This window comes from Hipposideros armiger, unplaced genomic scaffold (genome assembly GCF_001890085.2).
Source record: "Hipposideros armiger isolate ML-2016 unplaced genomic scaffold, ASM189008v1 scaffold_3, whole genome shotgun sequence".
Taxonomy (NCBI): domain Eukaryota; kingdom Metazoa; phylum Chordata; class Mammalia; order Chiroptera; family Hipposideridae; genus Hipposideros; species Hipposideros armiger.
In genome coordinates, this window is record NW_017731353.1 from 3,484,248 (window position 1) to 3,497,650 (window position 13,403).

Below are 13,403 nucleotides of genomic sequence, written 5' to 3' on the forward strand. Positions count from 1 at the left end.
ACACACACACACACACACACACACACACACACACACACACACACACACACTGGACAAATCTGGAGTTTAAGGGACCTCAGCGACCCACTCACTTTTCAAATGAGAAGTGGAAAGAGAAAGGCTTCCACTGCCAGAGTGGTAACCAGGCTACTGATGACCTGGAATTGCTCTTCTGGAAGAGCCTGGCATGCACTGTCCATCTTAGCAAGCTCTCAGTATGAAAAGAAACCACAGGACAGAGAATGGACAAGAACTGAGGGCCCACTCAGAGCCCTTAGAATCGATGTCCCCAACAGCCAGTCTCCCCAGCAGCTCTGTGCCCATCCCCAGAACCCGATTTTCTAATGAGCTGGTGTCATATATTTCAAGCCCAATGACAGCAGGGGTGAAGTCACAATCAGTAAACCAGTTGCCAGTTGAATGTGTGCGGTAAAAATATTTTCAGCTAATGATTACTATTTAATTGTGTGAATAAGTCTGTCATAGACTCATAGCATTTGACACTTAGACTGAGAACCAGACCTTTGGATCGGGAGCTCCATGATGGTGGGCCGGGGTCTCCCTTATTCACAGCTGCGCCCCAGTCCCTGGCGTAGGGCTGCCTGCACCAACTAGGAGCCTAATAAATCTCAGTAGAATGAATAAGGGCAGGATGTTAGACTCCATCAGAATGCTAGGCTCCTGGCCTCTCAACGTCAGGGTCACAGACTATTACATCCCCGCTTCTTGGACTGAAGGACCTAGAGAGGTGACAGCACCCACATTTTTCAGCTGCAAAACTGAGACGCTTCAGGTGTTTTTACCAAGAACCTCTCTTGCTTCAGGTGTTTTTACCAAGAACCTCTCTTGCTTATTGGAGGGGGAGGAGGAGGGAAGGGAGTGAAGAGAAAGGAGGGACAAAGGGTGCAGGAAGTTTCTTCTCTCCTAGTTATCAGGGGACCCTAATAAGTTGGGATAGCAATGGAGGCTCTCCCTCCCCAGGGCCCCAGCACCCCTCCATCCCCCTGCCCTGCCCCCACTATACCCTCCATAGGGCCAGGGAGGGCAAGTCAGCTCTGGGACTTGGGAGGACCCAGAAGCAGGGCTGACTTAGGCTACATTCTCCCCACCGGCATTTCTACTCCCTCCTCCTCTCTTCACCGCCCCACCCCCACCCCATTGGGGAACTCCAGCAGGAAATTTTGGAGGAGGGTCAAGGGAGTTCTCTCATGGGCTCCTGGTTGAGAACCTGGACCCTTTTCTTGTTGTTCTCCCCGACGCACCTTCCATTTCTTCTCAGACGCTCCATGAAGCTCACAGGTTAGAGGTGATCCAAGGTGAGGGAGCAAGAGCTGCAGTGGGGGGCCAGCCCCAGCCCTCTTTGGGCCACAGTTTTCCTGTCACAGTTAGCCTTGGACTAGAAGAGCTGTGAGACCCCTTCCAGTTCTGATATGCTAAGATTTTCTCTTTTTGTAGGGACCCCACGCTTTAGCAGTGAGGCCTTGGGCAAGTCCCCAAAGCAAAGCCCCTGCTAGCTCATCTATAAAATGGCATGTTACCAGAGGCAACCTGTCAGCTAGAGGGGATTTTCACCCCCACATACCTTTTGCTGCTGGTTTCTTGGGTCCACCACAGTGGTGGTTCAGGGCATTTAGTTAAGAGTTCAGACCTTGGTTTCTAGCTGGGCTGGCTTTGGGTCCCAGCCTCACCAATGACTGACTGTGTGGCATTCAGCTTAAGCTCACTGACCTTCAGTCTCCTCATCTATAAAGAATGAACTTAACATAGACCTACTTCTCAGGGCTGCTGGGAGATCATACCTGCAAGCTCATGGCGCGTGCTAAGTGCCCAATGCCAACTGTCACTTTGTGGCTGGCTGAGGTCTCTGGGGCCAAGGCAACCACACTGGCCTGGAGAGAGTCACCAGCTCAGAGAGAGAGCCGGAACCCCCTTTGATTGCAGACCAATTCTTGAGGCCCCCAGGGGGGTGACATCAAGGCCGCAATGAGCACAGGATGTTCTAGATCTCCCGTCCCTTCCCCACTTGCCCTTGGACCATGTTCTGAGAAGCCCAGGACACCATGGGCCCAAAGCTTCTGCAGGGGCCTAATTAATCCCTGGAGGGGCCGTGCATGACTGGCCTCTCACCCTCCCTGGTCTGTACCTCCCCCTGGTCTGTCTCTGCTGGGCCCACAGTAGCCAGCCCTCCTGGATGGCAGCAGCAGATCCTGCCTGCTGCTTTGCTGGTTCAGAGAACACCTTGTTCCAGTTAGATGGAGGGTGGTGCCCTCCGGCGTCACAGCCCCCTGAGCCAAGAGGACAGGCTGCCACAGGTCCAGTTACAGAGCTGCAGATTTGACCTTGGCAGGTCCAGGGTGTGTGTGTGTGTGTGTGTGTGTGTGTGTGTGTGTGTGTGTGTGCATGCGCGCGCGCCCGCGCAAGTGCACACGTGCCCTGGGGAAGTCATGCTTTGGACCTTTAGCTATGTTTGCACCTGGAGTTCCACAATGCACTCACTAGCCCCTCCCCAGATCATCCTGCCCTCTGAACCCTGTGCTCAGGGGTCTTCAGTTGAGACTCCCATGCCATGCCCGGCTCCAGTGATTTGTGGACTTCTCTCTAGACCTTATCGTAATAACATGTCCCACTGAGTGAGAGCCATCGTGCATGGTGCCAAGAGCTACTGGCATTGTCGCCTTAAGTCCGCCCAGCTAAGCCCCGTGAGGTTGCTCTTACCGCTATGCTACCCCCATCTGACAGCTGGGCAAACTGAGAGTCAGAGAGTAACTTGCCCAAGGACACTCACAGCCAGGAAGTGTGAGAACAGAATTTGAACCCAAATCTGCAGGGCTCCTCACTGGGCAGCCGGCGCTCTTGCCTGCCAGGGCCTGAGTTCGGTGAGGGCAGGGGCTGCTTCTGGTTCGGCCAGGCTTCCTGCACAGCCCAGTGCAAGGCCCCGAATCTGGTTAATATCTAGTTGGCATCCAATAAATACAGTGTCTACTGAGAGAACCAGTCCAATGAGCGAGGGGGGTGGGGTGGGGAGAGACTGACTCACAGGGTAGATACTGGTCTGGTCAGAAGCGGTTCAACCCCCAGTCCCAACCAGACTAGGGGGATCCCAGGTGCTGGAGAGTTTTGACATGACACCCCACCTCCGCTGCTGGACAGGGCCCAAGGGAGTAAACCAGAATGTAGACGCGGTAATAGGGAGCCGCAGATGGTCTGGGAGCAGGGGGATGGTACGATGCGGAGGGGCAGGGGAACGCTGCTTATACCACGTAATAGGGTGCCAGAGGCAAAAGCCCAGTCCTTGAAGGACTGGGCAGCCCCGGTAAGCCACGAGGGAAGGTGGGGACAGATGCAAGTGGCAGCCCCGCTTCCCAAGTAAGAACGAATAAGAACGAAGGAGACCTATCCGGTCAGCTCCCACTGCGGACCCGGCCCCAGCCACACGCCGGCCTTTTTGGGTTGAGGGGGACAGTCAGCGGGGAAGCCCGGGCACTAGGATTTGGGAAAACGGGGCCCTTCCACCTGCCTTCTGAGGCAGAGAAGGGGAGCTGCGAATGCGAGTGAACGCCGCAGAGAGCACTGGCTCGTGTGCGCGGAGCAGAAACCCTCGGGCTGGGGTCCACGGACTGAGCGCAGGCGTTGGGGCGCACAGGCTAGGGCGCCCCAGCTGAGGCGCAGGGGCGAGGGTGCACGGGCTGGGTGCAGAGGCTAAGACGAGCGGACCAGGGGCGCCCCCTCGGAGGACTGCCTCCCAGCGGGCGGCGGCAGGAGGGTCCCCTCGGAGAAACCGTGTGTGCGGCTGGCGGGGAACCTGATATTTCTCTGCGCGGCCCCGGGAGGAATGTTTCCATTACCCAGGCAGCGCCGACAGCCGCTGCCTTTCCTCCCTCCCGCCCGGCTCGCCGGCTTCCCGCCCCCTCCCCGCAGCCCCTCCGGGCCGCCGCGCAGGCACTTTGTGCAAATGTAACCTTTCCGCGGGCCCCGCCCCCGCCGGGAAGCCGCGCGCCCGGTTGCCAGGAACGCGGCGCGACGCGCTCGGAGCTGGAAGGCGGCCCGTTCATCAGCGGCTCTGACAGAGAATGCGACGCCCGGGCGGCCGGCGGGTCGGCCGGGCCCGGTTCCCTGCTCGCTCGTTCTTTGTTCCCCGGCTGCCCTGCGCTTCCCTACGCGGGGCTGAGCCTCTCCATTGCGCCCCTTCTCTCTGCTTCTTGCGTCTTCTCCTTCCCCTTTGCTCCTGGCCCTGTGTTTCCCCGCTCTCTCCCCCTCCCGCCAGATGGCCTCCTGCTCCTTTCCTTCCCCTGGAGATCAGAGAGTAAAAAGGGGTTCATTCGCCCCATTCTACGCCAGCCTGTTGGAGGGGGGCTCCCCAGTGTGCCTCTCGGTGACATCTTCCCCACTGGCTCCCAAACCCCACCCGCCACCCTCCTCACACCCAATATAAAGATCGCCAGCTGAGGTTTATGGATGACCTGGGTGGGAGTGGAGGGGTCCAGGAGACCCCTGAAATGATAAGTCACGCCTTGGGTGTATTTGCCTGGGTGTGGATCCAAAGGTTTCAGGAGTGTTTCAAAGACGGCAGTGATTAACGAAGATTAAAAATCACAGCCCTTGAGATGCTTCCCATGCATCTTATGAATGAATCTATTCAACAAATAGCTATTGAGACCTACTATGTGCCTACTATGTGTATGCTAAGGCCTGGGGACAGAGCCATGAACTTGAGATGGGGACCATCACATTAGACAAACAAACAGGTCATTACCTGAGAAAGGTACAAGCAGGAATGACAGACAGGTGAGCTCAACCTGGGCTGGGGCGGGGGTGTCTGAGGATTTCACAGGTCCCCTGGCACCAGATCAGCCTGCACCCCAGCCTCCCGCTCCCAGCCAGTGCCCCACTAGTGCCACCTTTCCCCATTCTATTCCCACAACCATGGTAAATAGTATTCAAAACCTGCTGGTGGAGTGGGTCCCCGACTATGGCCCCACCCTGTGCTCTCTCCAAGTCAACAGAGCTCAGAGTGACTGACCTAGAGGCCACTGTTATATGTGGACAGGCTCAAACTACAAGTCCGTGTTTTGTAGCAAGAACATTTGCTAGCATTTATTGAGCGATTGCTATGTGGCTGGCACTTTGCTAAGTGTTTTACATGCATCATTATCTTTCGTTTATTCACCACTTCAACAAGTGTCTACTGAGCCCCTCTCGTGCCAGGCATTGTGCCCGATGCTGGGGATAGACCACTTGCGGAGGCTGCTTGTCCTCATGGAGCTCACCATCTGGTGCAGAAGAGACAACAAAGGAATGAATTATTGAGCCAAGCAAAGCCTGTAACAAAGGCTGGGAATGAAATAAGCAAGGTAATGAGATAGACAGCAACCAGTGGGTGAGGCAGGGGGTGGGGTAGTAGCTACTTTGGATAGGGGTGGTCAGGGAGGGCATCCCCGAGGAGGGGGCATTCCAGCTGAGAACTAAAGGGTGAGGAGTCGGTCCCCTGGAGGAACTTCCCAGGAAGAGTGAACAGTTTACGGAAGGGTTCTGCCGTTCTCACCTTGTGAGGTGGGTATCACTACTGTGCCCATTTTACAGATCAGGAAACTGAGGCTCAGCAAAAGGAAATTTCTCTAGCCTGGAGTTCACCCTGCTAGGACTGGGGAGAGCAGTCTCCTTTCCTCACCCCTTCCTGAGGACTGGTTAGCCAGGCTTCCATAGGAGCAGCAGGGCGGGACAGTGTGCAAAAGTACTCTAGTCTGGACCAGGAGGCCTAAGTTCTAATCTTGTGTCTTTGTGCCGAAAGGAGACCATGGGCGATTCACCTATCCTGAGCCCCCGTTTTCCCCTCTGTGTAACGAGTGTAATACAGGCATGCCTCTCACAGGCCAGTGAGGTCAAGGACATAGAGGGTTGAGCAGAGGACTCCGCATCCAGAAAGCGCTCGGTGTGATCGCAGAGGTTGCCAGATTTCTGAAGTGTTGCTATAGAAGTGGTTTTTAGCCTGGCGAAAATTAGACAGGATTTTGTTGTTGGTGTTGTTGCCATGGGCCTGTGAATGGCAGTGAGGATTGCCTCGACCTCTTGCTAAAGGGTCTATGGAGACCCTGCCCGATGCCCCCTCATCACTCATCCCCCCCAAACACCTGGAATTTGTGTCTCTCTCCACATGCAGCTCTGGTTGGTAATGTCTGCAGGTCTGCCCGTCAAGAGGTGGCAAGGAGGACAGTCTGCTCACTCAGCCCCCACCATGCTCCTGGGCCAGGGTGCAGGAGAGGTAGGGGCAAGGAGTGGCCAAGGAGGGGGGACCAAATACTGAGCCTTGAGAAAGAGGAACTTCACGGTTGGTGGTGGGTTTTCAGCGAGGACTTGGAGTCAGCCAGGCCTCAGATCTGCTCTCTAGACTAACCTCTCATCTGTAAAGTGGGTGTGATCATATCAGCACTTTCTTGTAGCTGATCACATTGGAAAGGTGTTGGTAGTTCTGACACCAGCGAGGGCTCTGCTCTGTCCGTGAGCCTCTATTATTGTGGTTTTTCTGCCTGTGGCAACGTTGGGAAGTCAGGATGGAGGAGACACCATTTGAGCCGACCATTGTAGGACAAGAACGGGAGGGCTCCAGGGATGGGATTGGCAGCCGGAAGGTGCATCAAGAAACAGCAAATGGGCAAGTGGGGGCTGACAAGGAAGAGAGGGTGAGCCGGGATCTGAGCAGGCTTAGGGCCACACAGGGCAGGGCCGCTGGATGGCCTGCTGCCTTTTCCACACGTTGCGTTAGTGAGGATGTTTCTGGCTGCAAGTCACAGGCATCCTGACTGAGACATGACAGCAGAACAAAACATAACAGGCAGCCGAAAGGTGGGGCCGCCCTGGAGGGGTTCAGGGTTGGCCCTACTTTAGCTATAGCTTAATCCTCAGAACAGTGAAGGTACCTGCTCCCTTCCTTGAGTCCAGCGGGAGGGAGAGGGCCTCCCACAGCCATAGGTCCAAAGTCCTTCCCTTCCAAATGGGCCACCCTAGGTCTCCAGGAGATACGTGTGCTGATTGGCTTAGAGCAGCGCTCCAGAACCAATGGACAAGGCGAGGGTCAAGTGGATTGTGGGCACCACACAGATCAGAAAGGAGGGTCTTTTCTCTCTGTTTTACAGAGGCCATTAGCCTCAGGGTCAGAGGCCAGGAGCCCTATATCTCCCTGTCTGGTTCAGAGCCTGAAGGGCTGGGTTCATCTCACTGCGGTGTCCGCAGCGCCCAGCACAGGGCCTGGCGTGGAGTGGGCGCTCCATGAAGCCGTGTTAAATGAATGCTAAATGGTGTCCCATTTGTCTAAGCTCAGGGAATCGTGAGAGGGCAGCCATCAGTTAAATAAACAAATCTTCAGGCTAGGGTTTCTCAGGAAACTATCTGGACCCTCTACATTGGAATCACTAGGGGGATGGGGAGTAGGCTGCATAATCACTTCCTAAAGACATCCAGGCCGTAATCCCTGAAATCCGTGAATGTTATATGGCAAAAGGGATGTTATAGATGTGATGAAATTAAGGATCTTGAGATGGTTATCCTGGATTATCTGGACAGGCCCTAAGGTAATCACAAGTGTCTATGTGAGGACAGTAGAGGGAGATTGGATACAGAGGAGAAAAGGCAACATGACAACAGAGGCAGAGATTGGAGTGACGTGCCACAAGCCCAGGAACGCAGCTGCCACCAGAAGCTGGAAGTGGCAAGGAACAGATTCCCCCCTGCCGCCTCCAGAAGGTACCAGCCCTGCCAACGCCGTGACTTCAGCCCTGTAACACTCAGTCTCCAGAGCTGAGAACCAATTTCTGCAGTTTTGAGCCACCCAGCTTGTGGTCATTTGTCTCAGCAGCCCTGGGAAGCAGACGGGACGGTGACCAAAATGCAGATCACTGGGTCCCACCCACAAACTGTCCAAACTAGAAGCATTGGAAGCAGGAGCAGAGACTGCATTTTAAGCAAGCTCTCCCTCCCCTGTTCCCATCCAGCTTAACTCCACTGCACCCTGAAGTGTGAGAAGCTCTGCACTTGAACAGAAAGGTGGCCTAGGCTTGATCTACCCCGGAGAACACTGACAAGAATTAAGTTTGGGTCACGGCAGCCTCTTCGGGGCCCTGAGGACCCAGTTCTGTGGAACTCACCAGTTCTCTGGCCAGCCTGACCCGCTGCTCTCCTGGGAGCCCTGCCCCAAGGCCCTGCCTATGCTGCTCCCGGTCTGGGAAAGCCTGTGCCTTCTCCCCTTCTTCTCTTATTTCGTACTCCCCTCCTCTACTCATCTTCGGGGCTCCCACACACCGGTGTCCCTCACCACGGCACTGGGCTGATGCTTACCCAGAGGCGGCGAGCCTTGAGCCACTCAGGGCAGGCCCAGGCCTACCCTGACCACCAGCTCTCCCTGCCTGGTCACGTTCCTCCTGGCACACACTAAGGGCTCAGTAAACACTTGAATGTGCTAAGGAAATATCGCCGACCTCTCTGTACCTCCAGAGCTTCTGGCAGTGGGGTAGGGGCAGGGCTGTCCCATCCCTTCTCCCTGTCACCTCCTGCAGAAGCAGGCCAGCCCCCTCCACACAGGAATGCAGGCAGGGCCCCTCCACACCCTCCCTGCCTCTGCCTGGGCACCACCCTGGGCGACCTGCCAGCAGGTAAAGAGAAGAAGGGGGGCCGGCCAAGTGGCTCAGTTGGTTAAGAGCTCGCTCAAGAGTGTGAGCTCTGAGCAACAGCAGTTCGAGTCCCGGCCTGAGCTGAGTAGCTGCTGAGCTGCCAACAGGTGGCAGGATGGCTCAGCTAAAAAAAAAAAGAGGGAAGTAGAGCTGGCAGAGAGAGAACTCCACTCCAGCCTGGCTCTTTAGGGCTGGAAGGGATGGGTTTGGGGAAGAGGAGCCAGCTCCATCTTGGTTGTCGACACCTGCTTCTCACCTGTTCATGCTCTGGCCCCTGACCAGGCGCACGTCTTTTCTCCTCCCTGATCCTCCATTCTTCAGCCAGTGGGGCTCAACTTCAGGGGCTCCACAGGGCTCAGGAGTCCGGTCTTTTATCTTGTTGGAAGGCACGATGCCCATGTGTTTGCTTCTGACACTAATAATGTCTTTTGCGGGGACACATGCTCCCCAGTTCAAAGCAGTTTGACGCTCCCCACTGTTTGTTACTCCAACCTGCTGCTTTCAGGGGCTGACCTCACCCAGCTCCCCAGACTTACGGTCTTTCCCCATTCAGCTCCCCAGCCTAAAGCAACTTTGTACATAAGCCTTTCGGTTTGCCAGCGGGTGGCAAAACTAACGACTTAGGCCCGCCCTTCTTTCTACAGCTCAGGCTACTGCCCCCGCTGCTCAAACACTCCATGGCTCCCAGTTGCCTACAGCAGTGGTTTTCAAACCTCCCTTTTCAGCAGGGCGGCTACACCTTTATGTATAAAACAGGGGGGAGCTGGGCAGGTCAGGTGGAGGCAGGAGTGAGGGGCAAGGCTGGACTCTGCCCCCACCCTCCCCGCTTCTCAAAGCACAGCACTGTTGGCAAACCTTTAGCCACAGATAAGAAAGGATGAGTGTGACCCACACATCTTCCTCCCCTCCTTGGCTGGCCTCCTGGGCCAAGGGTTAAGGTTGCAGGAAGCCTCTCCTGGGAGGCTGCACTTCTGAGTCCAGCAGGGTCCCCACCTCCCAAAGCCTACAGACACACCCACAAATGTTTGATCACTGGGATGCTGGACTCAGGAATACACAAGGCTAAGTGGCAGCCTTCAGAGCGCAGGAACCTTCTAGTAGGGGCCTGGCATCCAAGAAACAAGAAATGGCCGGTTAGCTCAGGTGGTTAAAGCGCAGGCTCATAACACCAAGGTTGCCAGTTCGATTCCCACACGGGCCACTGAGGTGTGTCCTCCACAAGTAGATCAAAACAACTATTTGACTTGGAGCTGATGGGTCCTGGAAAAACACACTGTTCCCCAAGAAAAAAAAAGAAACAAGTACAAGGATAAGATGGCTGCAGATGGCAATAAGTGCCACAAAGAGAACAAAACAAAAGAATGAAATCTGGAGTGAAGCTGAGGGACATGGTTACACCAGGTGGTGGTGGTTCAGGGGGGCTCTGGGAAGGTGACAAATAAGCTGCGACCTCCACAATGAGAAGGAACCAGTCACACAGGACAGGGAGCAGAGTGTGTGGGCTGAGGGAAAGCATGTGCAAAGGCCCTGTACAGTCTCTGTGTTATCCTAGTGAAGGATGGAGGAATAAACAGAAGTGTCACATCAGGTCCCTCCCTCTCCACAAAGTCAGGTACATGGATGTTCAGAGCAGCTTCGCCAGAGACCAGACAGGATTGGAATGGCCACTGACAGGAGAAGGATAAACAAAGAAATACAACTCCCCAGTAAAAAGGGCAGCTAGTGACACACCCAGTGACATGGATGAACCTGCAAATATGATGCCGAGTGAAAGACGCCAGGCTCAAGAGAACACACTTGGATTGCATCTGAGTGAAGAGGCAAAAGCGTGGTGATGGCGGTCAGACTGGCGGTTGCTCTGGGGTGGGGGCATGACTGGGAAGGGGCACATGGGGACTTTCTGGAGTGATGGCAATGTCCGGTATCTTGCTCAAGGTGGCAGTCACACAGTGACACAAATGTAAGAAGTCACAGAGTTGGACTCATAAGACTAGGGCATTTATCTTATGTAACATACACCTCAAGAAAGTACAGGAAATAAAAGGAATACAGTTTGTCCTGTTTGGAAAGAAAGAATCCCACCTCACCCAGCCCACCTCATCAGATCAGGAGCACCCTGTCAGCCCTGTCAGAGGTCATGACCGCCCGGGGCAGAAAACCAGGGGCCCATCTTCCCTACTGAGAAAAAATAACCCAGATCCCGTCACCCCATCATCTGCATGACCACGGGGCTCCATCCTTCTCCGGCTGTCTCCCACCAAAGGTCTGAAGGCCTGGAGGGGGTCCCAGGGTGGGGATGAGGTGGACCCAAAGACCGGCCTTCCAGAATGTTCGGTGTCAGGCTGGGAAGGGCCCGTTCCTCCGAGTGCTGCTAGGCTGAAACTTGAGCCTCCAGTTCAGCGGATTTCTCCTAGGGCAGGACCCCCTCCGGTTCTGGAATGCAGCTTGGGGCGTGGGGGTGGGCCCGGGAAGGGGTAACAAAGGGCGAAACCGCTTTGAAATTCTGCTTCCTGTCCACCCCCCCAGCCCCAGAGCTGAACAAACACGCCCTCTCCTCTGGTGCTGGGCCTTTGTTGGGAGTGGAGGGGGCCCTGCGAGCCCGCCAGTGAAGCTTCCGCCTCTGCCGCTGCCGCTGCTGGGGGCAGTCCCAGTCCGGTCGGGGGCTGTAGCTTCCACCCTAGCCCCCCCCCCCATCCTCCAGGCTCAGCTGCTTCCCTAACCTGATGGGGGCCCTAATGCTGGGCACACCCATCAGGATGTAGATTGGGCCCCGCAGGTTGGGGGCCCAGGGACTAGGAGGCATCAGGGTCTCCCGCGGTGGTGGAGGCCGCCCAGGGAGGCCAAGACTGAGGTTGTGGGGTGCCTTGGCCACCTTGGAGGGAACCTGCTGCCTACTCACTCCCCTTGCCCACCCCGCTGAGGCTGCTTGCCTGGGTCCTGCCCCAGGAGAAATCTGCTGAACCGGAGGCTCGGGTTACAGCCTAGCGGCAGTGGAGGAGCCTGGGCCTTCCCAGCCTGACACGGACATTCTGGAAGGCTGGCTGGTCTTTGGGTCTACCCCATCTCCACCCTGGGGCCCCCTCCAGGCCTTCGACCTCAAGAGGAAGAGAGAGTGAGGACAGAGCCACGTGCTCAGGCAGATGATGGGGAGATGGGGTCTGTGTTTTTTTTTTCTCAGTAGTGGAGAAAGGCCCCTGGTTTTCTGCCAGGGCAGGTATGACCTCAGACAGAACTGGATTCTTGGTTCTCAAACGCAGACAGGCTGAGACAGGGGCTCTGGACTGTCCCCAGTAAGGATTTTTTTAGTTTCAATAAGAAGAGCCGCTTTTGTCTAGAGCAGCGGTTCTCAACCTGTGGGTCGCAACCCCTTTGGGGGTCGAACGACCCTTTCACAGGGGTCGCCTAAGACCATCGGAAAACAAAAAGGTATTTACATTATGATTCATAACAGTAGCAAAATTACAGTTGTAGAGTAGCAACGAAAATCATTTTATGGTTGAGGGTCACCACAACATGAGGAACTGTATGAAGAGGTCGCAGCATTAGGAAGGTTGTGAACCGCTGCTCTAGAGCCTTCCAGCAGCTCCCTGAAGTGGAGTGAGGATGGGATGAGGCTGTAGGTTCAGCCCAGCTCAGTCGGATGCCTCAGGCTGCTCAATCTCCCAGCAAGAGAATAAGGGACTGGAGGGCCAATAGTGATACTCAGCCCCCTCTTCTGCTTCAGACTTCTCCCCAGGTGATGGGGAGCCAGGGGACAGGGCCCCAGGTAAGGAGACCTCACCAGGAGAGGGCAGAGAACTGGTCCTTCAGGAGAGAGCCAGCCAACCGGTCAGTAGTCATGACAGTGGGGAACCAGGAACACTACAAGGTCTGACAATTAAGTTCACGAACTCACCCTAGAAAAACTGCTCCATACCTCATTGCTGAATAGCACTATGGTCACCTTCGAAGTGCTCCCCTTGGGAAGCTATGCCCCGACGCCAGTGCTTAGTCAACCCTTCAAAGCAATTTTGGAACTCTTTTTCTGGAATGGCCATCAGAGCTGTCGTTGTCGCATTACCCTTGATGTCCTGAATGTCATCAAAATGTCTTCCTTTCAACATTTCCTTTATCTTCAGGTAAAGAAGTCATGGGAGGATTGAATAATACTGTATGTCAACGATAATTATATATACATATATAACCTCGGGACATGGAGTAGAGTGCGGGAACGGATTCAATGGAATTGTAATAGATAAGCATGATATCGGGGGTGGGAGGGCAGTGGATGGGNCCTCGGGACATGGAGTAGAGTGCGGGAACGGATTCAATGGAATTGTAATAGATAAGCATGATATCGGGGGTGGGAGGGCAGTGGATGGGGGGAGGGGGGTTGTAACTTTGTGAGGGTGAAAAGGGTAACTATTGCATTGTTCTGTACACCTGAAACTAACAATAAAAAAAAAAAGTCATGGCGGGGGGGCAAGTCAGGTGAGTAGGGAGGATGTTCCAATACAGTTATTTGTTTACTGGCTAAAAACTCCCTCACAGACAGTGCTGTGTGAACAGCGCATTGTCATGATGCAAGAGCCATGAACTGTTGGTGAAAAGATCAGGTCGTGTAACTTTTTCATGCAGCCTTTATAGCATTTCCAAATAGTAAACTTGGTTAACTATTTGTCCAGTTGGTACAAATTCATAATGAATAATCCCTCTGATATCAAAAAAGGTTAGCAACAGCGGTGCAACAAAGTTTGCGAACTT

General features: G+C 54.8%; 1 long non-coding RNA gene across 1 annotated transcript in view; it reads right to left on the reverse strand.

Moving 5' to 3' along the window:
• LOC109380473 (uncharacterized) overlaps positions 1 to 1,676 on the reverse strand; it is a 9,718-nt gene extending 8,042 nt beyond the window's left edge. The window contains exon 1 of the long non-coding RNA XR_002123493.1: positions 1,263 to 1,676. This is a non-coding gene — a long non-coding RNA (uncharacterized LOC109380473). The remainder of the gene's footprint in view (positions 1 to 1,262) is intronic.
• Positions 1,677 to 13,403: the final 11,727 nt, after the last annotated feature.